This window comes from Bos indicus, chromosome 25 (assembly GCF_029378745.1).
Source record: "Bos indicus isolate NIAB-ARS_2022 breed Sahiwal x Tharparkar chromosome 25, NIAB-ARS_B.indTharparkar_mat_pri_1.0, whole genome shotgun sequence".
NCBI lineage: Eukaryota > Metazoa > Chordata > Mammalia > Artiodactyla > Bovidae > Bos > Bos indicus.
The window spans coordinates 40,087,874-40,099,190 of record NC_091784.1 but is presented as its reverse complement, the minus strand read 5'-3'; the positions used below and the strand labels follow the sequence as shown (position 1 = coordinate 40,099,190).

General features: G+C 57.5%; 1 long non-coding RNA gene across 1 annotated transcript; it reads right to left on the bottom strand.

Annotated features, from left to right (window-relative positions):
• Positions 1-5,327: 5,327 nt before the first annotated feature.
• On the bottom strand, positions 5,328-11,278 carry LOC139179783 (uncharacterized). The gene is made up of 3 exons (XR_011564143.1): positions 10,929-11,278; positions 8,966-10,360; positions 5,328-5,949 (listed from the first exon to the last, which is right to left on the bottom strand). It is a non-coding gene; the product is annotated as an uncharacterized lncRNA (long non-coding RNA).
• Positions 11,279-11,317: the final 39 nt, after the last annotated feature.

Here is an 11,317-nt window from a genome sequence, read left to right as displayed (position 1 = left end):
TTCTTGATGGGAGGGGTGTCGCAGAGTTAGGAACCACATCTTAAAACCTCCACCAGAGACTTTCCCTGAACTGCTCCATAAATATTTGCTCTGTGGTTGGATAAGGAAAAAGACCAGCTTGTGGATTATTTTTAAAAAGACTACTTTTTTTTAGAGCAGTTTTCGGTTCACAGCAAAATTGAAAGGAGGGTGCTGAGATTTTCCACTCACCCCCTCCCCTGGCAGAGGCACAGCCTCGCCCACTGTCCAGGCCCACTCCTGATGCAGGTACATCCGTTACAACGGAGGAACCGACACCGACGTGTCAGTCACCCCAAACCCACGGCTTACATCACGGTTCACGCTTGGCGTGTACATTCTGTGGGTTCGGATAAACATATAATGACTTGCACCCACCATTACGGTATCTTACAGGGTGGTTTCGATGCCCTAGAAATCCCGGGTACCCCACCTATTTTTCCTTCCCCTCCCCCCGCGCAACCCTAACAACAACGACTCCTTTGCTGTTTCCATAGTTTGTCGTTTCCAGAATGTCCTATAATTAGAATCATACAGAATGTAGATTTTCAGATTGGCTTTTTTCACTCAATGATATGCATTTGGTTTCCTCCATGTCTTTTCAAGGCTTGGTAGCTCATTTCTTTTTAATCCCCGAACAATATTCCATCATCCAGATGGACCATCGTTTATCCATTCACCGACCGACGGACATCTAGGTTGCTTCCACGTTCTGCCATTTTTTAACAAAGGTGCTGTAATCATCCATGAGCAGGTTTTTATGTGGACAGACATTTTCCACACCTCTGGATAAATACCAAGGAGTGTGATTTCAGGATCATGTCGAAAGGCTGTGCTTAGTTTTGTAAGAAGCTGTCATACCATCTTCCAAGGGGCTGTACCATTTTGCTTCCGGCTTGTGGAGCTTTTTTGGGTCACAATTTGCTAAAGTTATTCACCTTGAGGTTGAGTCGGTGGCTCCTTCCCTTAATGCTACAGCCAGTTTGGCAGGAATTCAAGTCAATTTGGACAATATGGCTGTGCGCTTCCCGGAACCAAGGCTCTGGAGCTGCTGGAGATGCTGGCACCTCTTTCAGAACTCGACGTCAGAGTCCAGCTCAGGGCGCTGGACAGGCTGGCTGCCAAGACCCCCACAGCATCCTCGGGCCATCACAGCAGAGCTGGGCCTGGGGCAGGGACCCCTGGAAGCCTGGAGATGCAGCCAGCAGAGCCTGGTCAAGAGTAAAGTCTCTTCCAGCTGATGCACCAGGACCCCTCGACCTATGACCCCTCTGTGACCTCACATTTTGGCTGGGGGTGTCCACAGCAGGGGGACAAGGCTCTACCTTTGTTGGTGTCCAGCCAGCTCAGAGCCATTCTGGGCTTTTGGGTCCACCCCACCCCCATGCCCGCCCAGTGCCAGCTCCAAAGCCGCCTGCCCGCAGCTCCTCAGATCACTGAGTCTTTGATCCCAGTGGGTCCCACCTGAGAACCTTGATCTCCAGCCACATGCCAAGCGGAGTGTCTGGTTCTGGGGGCAGACTCAGGCCCAGCCTCCGTGCTCCGGAGCTGGCAGTTTCATGGGAAGACAGACACAGAAGAGACAGCCCCAGCTCAGTGTGGAGGTGAACGTCGTCCCAGGTCCTGCTTTGAGGCCAGCAGGCGGGTGTCAGGGATTAGCTCCCCTGAGCAGGAGCAGACAAACGGACTTTGATGGCCCAGAAAGGGGAGGGCAGACAAGGGGAAGGCCAGCTGTGCAAAGGCCCCGAGGCACAGATCGCTGGTGTGCTGGGTGTTCTGTAGAACATGGGGGATGGTAAGGAAGGGGCAAGATTGCAGGGGACTGGCAGGGCCCCAAATTTCACCCTGGATGTATCCCAAGTCCTGCTCGAGAGCAGTGGAGATCTGCAGCCCAAGCCCACCAAGGGGCTGGCAGACACAGGCCCGTGTGACCTGGGGGCTGTGGCAGCTGGACCGAGGTCAGCACCAGCCCAGGCCTCAGGCTCCAGGAGAATATTGAGCTTGCAGAGAGCTCTGCTTCCTCGCAAGGCTGAGCCCCGTTTTTGCTGAGCATCCACGGAGGTGGATGCTAGGCTCCACGGAGGGCGTTCACTAGCAACCAGGGGTCCTTACATGAGTACCGAATGGGTTTTCCCCGTTTTTCAAGAAATCTGAGGCTCTGAGAGGTTGAGAAATGTGATAAAAGACATACAGCAGAGCCAAGGTTTGATCCAGGACCGCCTTGACACCAACATGGAGAGGCTGGTCCGCAGAGAGAAGGAAGGAGGGCGAGAGGAAGAGTGTGTGTGTGTGTGTGTGTGTGTGTGCGCGCGATGGTCCATCAGCGTCACTGGGGTACAGCAGCTGCTCCTACAATCAGCGGCTCGAGAGCTGACTGCGTGCCCTCCTCCCATCTCCACGTCCAGTGACATCACAAGGGTGGCTGGACACCTGCCACGGGGAAGCGTTTACACCGCAGCAGGTAACGATGCTGCAGGTCAAAGCTGGCCGTCAGCTAGGCACCTCCCACACTGACAGCGGGTGTGTCTGTGTGGGACAGTGTGTGTGTTGAGGTCTGTGTGTGTTTGTGTGTGGGTGTCTTTGCAGGGTTGCGTCTGGGTGTGACTGAGTGTTGGTGTATCTGAGTGTGTGTGTGTGCACATACGTGTCTATGCGTGTTTATGCATTATCATTGTGTGTGTTGGAGTGTAGCTGCATTGTCCTGTGTGTCAGGGATGCTTACACGTGTGTCTGCGTGCCATTGTGTGTCACCGTGTGCGTCTCTGGGTGTCACTGTGCATATTACCGTATCCGTGTGTCACCGTGTCTCTGGGTGTCATTGTGGTGCTGTCACTGTGTGTGTCTGTGTGTGTAATCGTGTGTATGTGATTGTGTCTGTGTGTCTGTTGTGCGTGTCTCTGTGTGTCTCGCCTCTCAAGCTGAAGGTTGAGGCTCCAGTGAAATCCAGTCTGAGCGAATGAATAGGTGACGCTCAGGTTTGCCTGCAAACGTCCTTGAAGACGCGAAGGACACGGCGGACACGGTGGGGCTGCGGCCCGGAGGAGGGGTGGGGGAGGGTGGGAGCCAGACAGAGGCCGTGGCGGCAGAAATGAGAGACGAAGTCACACAACGGAGTCTGCGGCGGTCTCCTCGGTCAGAGCCTGGGCAGAGGAGCCCCCCAGGGGCACCACGGGCCTCTGAGACCCTCCAGGCCCGACCCCAGCCCTTGAGAATGAGATCATTGGAGAGGATTCACAGAGATAAAAATATAAACTTTGTTGCTTACAAAAATCACTGGAGGCTTGAAAGCCTTCATCTCCGCGTTGTCATGGCGTTGACAATACAGATAAGGATCAAAGCCACCAGAATAGACTGGAAGGGCTCTGTTATAACTCAAAGACGCCTCAGGCTCTCTCCTCTCTCTGCAGAATATTCTAGATGAGACCCCCCCCCACTCTGAATGCACCCTCTCAAGTCTTGAAAGAGCATCCCTTCTTGAGGTGAGCCTCCAGCTCCCCCGGCCTTGTATCTGACCATCTGACTGCCCCCTGGCAGCCCAGTGACCCGCTCTGGGCCAACCAGGATTCTCCCCTGGACTTGGCACAGGGGAACGGGGGAGGGCAGGCGTCTGGGGAGGCGGCAGTGGTGGCCATGAGCCGGAAGCTGTGGGTGGCCAGAGACAGACCCTCACCCTCGCTGCCAGTATTCTTGTCCCTGATTCCAACCACTTCTGATGCCCACCCCCACCCGCCCTGGCCCTGGCCCTGGTTTGATTACATGAGCTGGGCTGACATCCCCTGAAACTTCCCAGGTCCTGATCTGGGTCCCCAGCCCGGCCCGGCCCAGCCCGCCCCATGCAGCCGGAGGTGAGCTGTCCCTTCCACACATTGACCCGTTTCCTGGCTTCAGCGTCACCTCCTTAGGAGTCTTCCCTGAACGCCAGTCCACAAACCCCACTCCAGCATCCTTCACCGTGTTTAGTGTAAATTGTCACCACAGAAGAGAGGGACCCACTTGTGTTCATCTGCCTCCCTGTTACTGCGAAAGCCACGGGGGCAGAGGCCTCGTCTGTCTGCATTGGTCGGGACCTCTGGCACTGCACGTTTCAGAAACCCAGTTCCAGCCACCTTGAGCAAGACAGCGAACATGTGGTTTGCGTAACTGGGGCGTTTGCAGAGATGTCACCAGCCCTCTGGGGCTCTGTCCATCCATCAGCCTCTCTGTGCAGCCCTTTCACGCTTGCAGCTGGGGTACAGTGGTCACAGATGCCACGGAACAATCTCCCCAGGCGGGAAGCCCTCTCCCACATCCACGTAACAGGGCTCAGAGGGGCTTCGGCCTCCTGGTCACTGCTGAGTGAGTCACCACAGCTTGGGGCATCACGGCTGACCCGCTGTCACGGGACTGGTTCAGTGGAAGGACGTAGGGTCACTTAGGGGCTCCTCCCGCCGAACGACAGCCGTCATATTCTCTACAGTGACCATGTGACTCTCCAGCGCCCACACCGGCTGCATAGGTTTGGCCCACACGTGCAGTGGACTCTGCGTCCTCCTAGACTCATAAGCGGAAACCCTCACCCCGGGTGTGATGGTGTCAGGAGGTGGGGCCTCTGCGGCCCTCAGGCCATGAGGGTGGCGCCCTCGGGAACCGGATTTGTCGTTGCTGTTGTTTAGTAGCTCAGTCATCCGACTCTTTGCGACCCCCATGGACTGTAGCCCGCCAGGCTCCTCTGTCCATGGGATTTCCCAGCAAGAATACTGGAGTGGCTTGCCATTTCCTTCTCCAGGGGATCTTCCCCACCCAGGGCCTGAACCTGAGTCTCTGCGTTGGCAGGCAGGTTCTTTACCACTGAACCACCTGGGAAGGCCCCAAGAATGGGATTAGTGCCCTTAAGAAAGGGACCCCAAAAGAACCCCAGAGGGCCCCCTCACCCCTTCCCCCACATGAGGACACAGGGAGAAGCCATCGTCTACGAACCGGGAGCAGACCCGGGACAGAAGCCACCAGCACCCTGACCTTGGACTTCAGCCTCCAGAACCACAGATATAAATCTCTGTTGCTTAAGCCTCCCAGCCCGTGGTATCCTGTTAGAGCCGCCCGAGCATCTGGGACTGACTGGAAGGCGGGTAAAGAGTAGACACCCAGCTGGCTCCTCCCTCCCCACCTCCAGCTCTCAGAGAGGCCTCGGGGGACCCGCACACCTGCCCCGCCGTGACCCAGGACGGAGGGCTCAGCCCCGCTTACCAGCCGAGAACCCGAGCCCAGTTAGCGGAGGTCACGTCTGTCCTGGTCTGGACGCGGGTTGGAAGAGAATCTCCAGACCCAGAGTATTTCAGAAAGGAGTGAGTTTATTAAGAACTGAGAGCAGAGATAACAAGGGCACCGTGAGCTGACCTCCCACCAGCCCCGGGAGAGCTGACCTCCTTCATGGGTTAGTAGCCGATGTTTACAGCCTCGGGACAAAGAAAATTCCTGCCGGAAGGGTGGGATTAGGAGATGGGTGAGGGTGGGTGTTTTTACCTAATACGGGGTCAGGAAGCTGGCCAGATTCAATCAGGGGAGCCCATGGCAATGGTTGCTATGGGGCTCAGTCAGATCCAGAGACGACCCTGGTGTGGGGCTGCGCACCTGTGACCTTGGCATAGGGCTCCACAGCGCTGTCCGGACTCCAGGGCCCATGGCCTTGCATGCTTTCCCAGAGCTCGAAAGAAAGCCAGGCCGGGGCTGGGGGCTGGGGTCGCCGACCTCCAGGGCCATCAGTGCAGGAGGTCACCGGAGTGGGCACGACTGGGCAAGAAGCTGGGGGCTCCGCTCCAAGGGGACGTGTCCTGTGATGCTCAGGCAGGGGAGGAGGAGCCAGCAAACCCAGAGCGGAGTGCATGCTGGCAGAGACGACGGCCCGGGGCAGGCCTGGCAGAGGCGTCTGGGCACAAGGAGCCAGGGGCGGAAGCCCTGCTGGGAGAAGACGGGAGGGGCGGGGGTGACCATGGCTATGCCTGGAGGGGACTCCAGATGGTACCTGAGCAGCTTCTGGCCCATAAGATGGAAAGATAGCCCTGGGTGGTGGTTCAGAGGATCAGGACTCCACCCGCCCAGGCCCCGACAGCACACTGTCTCCTGGATGCAACAGCCAAGGCCTGGGTCAAGGCGTGACCCACCCAAGGTCACAGGCTGCGAAGCTGGGAGAGACAGCTCCCCAGAGACCCTCCTGGGTGGTGCCACCTCCCCTCAAACTGGAGAAACCGCAGCTCCCTGGGCCCCCAGGGGCCCGGAAGGCAGCCACTGCCATCAATTATTAAACATCCCTTAAAAGCCCAAGAAAACTGAGAGGCGCTGAGACAGGCAGGCTGGAAGCGGTCAGACCCCACGCGGCCTTTGGCTAAAAAGGGAAAATAAGGTCGGGGTGGGGGTGGGGCGTCAACCCACAAACCTCAGAAGCGGGGAGCTCCCAGGTTTGAGCCTCCCTAGGCAAAGGACAAACCTGCTGAGAATGGAACTTTGCAAACCATGGGAGGGCGTCCAGCTCTCCTGCGTCCCTGTGACACCTTGAGACCATGGCACTGTGACATGTGACCCCGGGTCGGCCACATGGGTGGGCGGGTGGAGGGAGGCCTTGTCTGAATCCCCCGCCCTCTTGGGCTCTACAGACAAATGCCTGAGGACCCAGGGGTGAATGTCTGGTCAAGGGCAGGGCTTGCTCTTTCTTTTTTCTTATTTTTTGGCTGCTCCACGGTAAAGAATCAGCCTGCCATGCAGGAGCTGCAGGAGAGGCGGGTTCGATCCCTAGGTCAGGAAGATTGCCCTGGAAGAGGACACGGCAACCCGCTCCAGTAAATTTCTCTGCCTGGGAAATCCCAATGTTAGGTAGATAGAATAGGGAAAAGGAGTCCAAAATGGCGGTGGCTAGAAGACAAGGAAGGTCAAAGGAAGGTCCGAGGACCAGAGTGAAGACTTCCGGCAGAACAAACAGCACTCCTGGCTAAGCCCAATTTGCACAGGGCAGGCCCAGGTGGAGGAAAAACCATATAAAAGGAGGAGCCAAAGTGCTTTCTCTTGGACTCTCTGTCCCGCGTGCGTGCGTTCTCTCTCTCTCTCTCTCTCTCTCTCACTCTCCTGCTATCTTCTAAATAAAATGGAGCTGTAACTGATTTGCCTAAGAGCTGTAGCACGGTTTGTCCAAGACCCGAGAGCTGTGACCTGCGGAGGGCTTTAATGTCCGTTGCTCCAAATCTTTGTTGTGACGAGACAAAGAACCGAGGAACATACACTCGCGTGACATCTATGGTGCCGTGACTTGGATTAGATGTCACACGAGTGTATGTTCCTTAAGCGACAATACTTGTGATGTCACACTTCTGGAGGCTGAACTGTAGTACTTGGTCACAGCAGCTCTAGCAAACTAAAACAGAGCAGACGTCTATCGTCTGTCCTGAGGAAGGCTCCGGTGGGCCAGACTCAGGCCGTATGCCCGTCCCCACCCAACCACCATGCTCCAGTGGGTGCTGTCTGTGACCGGCCCGCTGCTGCGTGACCAGGGGCAGCGGGACGGGGAAGCTGTCTGAACCAACATGCACTATGGCAACCCCAGCCCACCCCCAGCATTTCAGGGCCCGCAGACCACCACCGACCCCTTCCTTTACAGGCGGACGAATGGAGACACAGATCAAGGTCATCCAGAGAGTCAAGGCCAAGTCTGGGCTTTCTCTGGGAAAGCCTGAAGCCTATTAAGTCCTTAAACGCATTATCAGGGGACCTACCTGCATTGAGTTCCTTAATCCTCTGAGAGGGTTAGGAGAATTCAGCCAAGATAAGCTCCTTCCAGGGACAAAACACCGCCCTCCCCCAGCACTTGCTTCTGGGAGCTGGCACCAGGCCCTGGAGGATAGAGGCCCCGCAGCAAACACCCCTGGGCCTAAGGATGCTACCGCCCATAATAACAGCCACCAAAAACAGCAGAGGTGTTCTGAGCCCAGGAAGGCTTCCCCGGGGACAAGGCGCTCTGGGCTGGGAACCCACGAAAGAAGGTGTAGAGTCTGGAATTCGCAGTCAGATCTGCTCTTCAAGGTGCAGGGACTGAGGCAGGGGTCAGCTGGGGGAAACAGAGCCAGAGTGAGGCAAACGTCTCCACCTTCCTAAGGACCTGGAAGGCCAGGTATGAGCGGAGCTCCCTGCCAGGATGTGGGCATGGCGGGTGGCACTGTGCTGACCTCCGACCTCTGGACCCTGATCCTGGCCAACCCCAGCTGGGTGAAACGCAACATGTGCGTGAAACCAGGCATCGCACGCTGCGTGCACATGCGCGCAGGGGTCCCCTGGGTCACCCCCGGGTCTCAGGGTCCACACACCAGCCACGCGGCCTATCATCAGGGGCCTAGGACTGCTCAGACGGGGGAAGCCAGGGAGTGGCCTGAGTCAGGGGTCCCAGACTGGAGCTTAGGAGAGGTTCTCCTTGGCAGTGTCCGCCTGGCAGAATTTGGTAGTGAACAGGGAGGTGGATGGAGCTGGCGGCGGCCAGCCCTGAGGACCCCGAGAGCCTGGCTAAAGAGCTCGGGTTTGTCCTGAGGGCAGGTGGGAGCCATAGAAGGCTCTGGAGCCGTGAGCAGCACAGTCAGCTTTATGCTGGGAGGGACGCCACAGGCAGAAGAGACCGGGGGGCAGGGGTTGGCGCAGAGCAGTGGCCAGGGGCCAAGGAGACGGATGGAGAGGGGACCCCAGGCTGGAGTCCAGGGCTCAGGAGTCAGGGATGTGTTTGAGGGACCCTCAGAGGAGAGGACTGTAAGACCCTAGACGTCGGGTAGGGGTGGGTGGGAAAGAGTGGTGTGCTGGGACACCTTAGCAACTGACGACTGGCTCTCTGGGGTGACAAGCCCTGACCTGTAGCCTCTGCCAACGCACCCGCCCTGGCCGATTTCAGGACACCCACGTGATGTCATGGAAAAGAGTCGGCAAGAGGAATGCAGTAGCCCACCTGAACGTTCCCGCCATCCAGATAGAGTGGACGTGGTCTCTAAAGCTTGCTCTTGTTGCCGTGCAGTCGCTAAGTCGTGTCTGACTCTTTTGCGACCCCACGGGGTGCAGCCCGCCAGGCTTCTCTGTCCATGAGACTCTCCAGGCAAGAATACAGAGTGGGTTGTCGTTTCCTCCTCCAGGGGATCTTCCCGACCCAGAGACCGCACCCACGTCTCTGGCATCTCCTGCATCGTCTCTGGCATCTCCTGCATCGGTAGGTGGATTCTTTGCCACTGAGCCCCCGGGGAAGCCCCGAGGATGTAGCACCTTGGTTGCTGTGGTTCAGTCGCTCAGTTGTGTTTGACTCTCTGCGACCCCACGGACTGCAGCCCGCCAGGCCTCCCTGTCCTTCACCGTTACCCGGAGTCTACTCAAACTCAAGTCCATCAAGTCAGTGATGCCATCCAACCGTCTCATCCTCTGTCGCCCCCTTCTCCTCCTGCCCTCAATCTTTCCCAGCATCAGGGTTTTTTCCCAGTGAGTCAGCTCTTCTCATCAGGTGGCCAAAGTATTGGCGCTTCAGCTTCAGCACCGTTTAATTAACTTTTAACAATGGCTGAGTTCAACAACCGTCGAGCAGAATTATCTAAGAAGGTAATTGTTGGCTCGCAGGGCTGACAGGAGCACCTCCAGCATGGCGCCGGGAAGCTGGAGTGTGGCATCTAGAAGGTTCCCTCACTAAGTGCATGGCGGGGTAGGGGGTGGGGGTAATGGGGGGACTGTGCCCACTGACCCTCAAGGACCACCTCCAGCCTCATCCCCTGCCTGAGGGACAGCCTGGCCCCAGATGCCAACCATGCCCACAGATGCAGATGCGCATCCCTGGTGGAGACCCCGCAGCCCAGCCCACACCTGCTACATGCTCTGAGAGCCCAGCAGTTCCTTTCCCCACCTGCTGCGCCGCAAGGGGAGGGGGACCCCCAGCTTCAGTCTGCCCTGGCTGTGGTCACCCCACCCTACAGGCTGAATATTCTCCAACTGCCCAGGGGGAGGGGTATCTGCCACCACCAGACCACGCCGGACACTGGTCAGCTGTCACAAGCCCTCTGCGCTGAAGCTGTTACCCTCAACAAAGCAGCCCCGGGGAAACGAGCTGGATGTCCAAGTCCGCCCCCGGGAGGGACAGCCCAGCCTCACCAAGCAGTCCTGCTCGCCGGGCGCCAGCTTCCTGCAATCTGTTGTTTTATTGTTGGTTCTGCAGATCGCGGTCAACAGCCCCAGTGGCAGGCTTGACGGCCGTCACAGGTTACTAACGTAATTAGCTGCGGTGACATAGCTACTGTTGTCGGCCCATTTCACAGACGGGGAACAGAGCTCAGCTCAGCAAGGCTCAGGAACGTCACAGGTCCCACGGCTGGGAGGTGGAAGACTCAAGTCAAACCCAGATCTGTCTGATGGCAAGGCTCAGTGGTAAAGAACCTGCCTGCCAGTGCAGGAGACATGAGACACGGGTTCGATCGCTGGGTCGGGAAGACCCCCTGGAGGAGGGCATGGCGACCCACTCCAGGATTCCTGCCTGGAGAATCCCGTGGACAGAGGAGCCTGGTGGGCTACAGTCCAGGGCGTCACAAAGAGTTGGACATGACTGAACGACTTAGCACGCAGGCACACAAAGGCTCAGATCTAGCCTCTCTGCTCTCCCGAGCAGGGACGACAACGTATGGCGGGGCGCCGTGTGCCGCAGGCCACAATCTCTGGGGATCTTAACAAGCAGCGAAACTGTCCAGGGATGAGGGGAATATTGATAAGTCCCTCCCTCTCTCTGTCTGCATCTCCATTTCTATTTCCATCTCTGAAACATCCTAGTCAATGACCTCACCTCCCCCTTACAGGGATCCCCGCCCCCTCCAACACTACTTAGAGAGCGGTCTAGACAGCTGTTCTCCTGGATGGATAATCCATCTATGCAGGGAGAGGTGTACCTTGCTTGGTTGACTTTTCTGGATCGGCGAATTATCATCTGTATAATCAGAGGAGACAATAAAGCTATTTTCAGCTCGGGAACAAATGAGTGCAGTGGTAGATCCAACCCCAACGTCTGGTGCTGGGGAGGCTGACTCTGTCCTCATGGCTGGCAGCCTCCCCCTGCTGGGGAGGGGCTCGTCTACATGGCGAGGACGAGGGAGGCGGGCAGGAAGCCTTCAGGAGTGCCAAGGCTGGAGGGCCCCCTCAGTGTTACCAGGGCAGGTCCTGAGAGGGTGGGGGCGCGGCTCCGGGGACACACAGCCCGCAGGGTCCTCCGGTACCCTGCATGGCTCTGCTGGGCACGGCGGCCCCAGAGACTGACTGCTCGGGTGTTTTCTCAGCACAT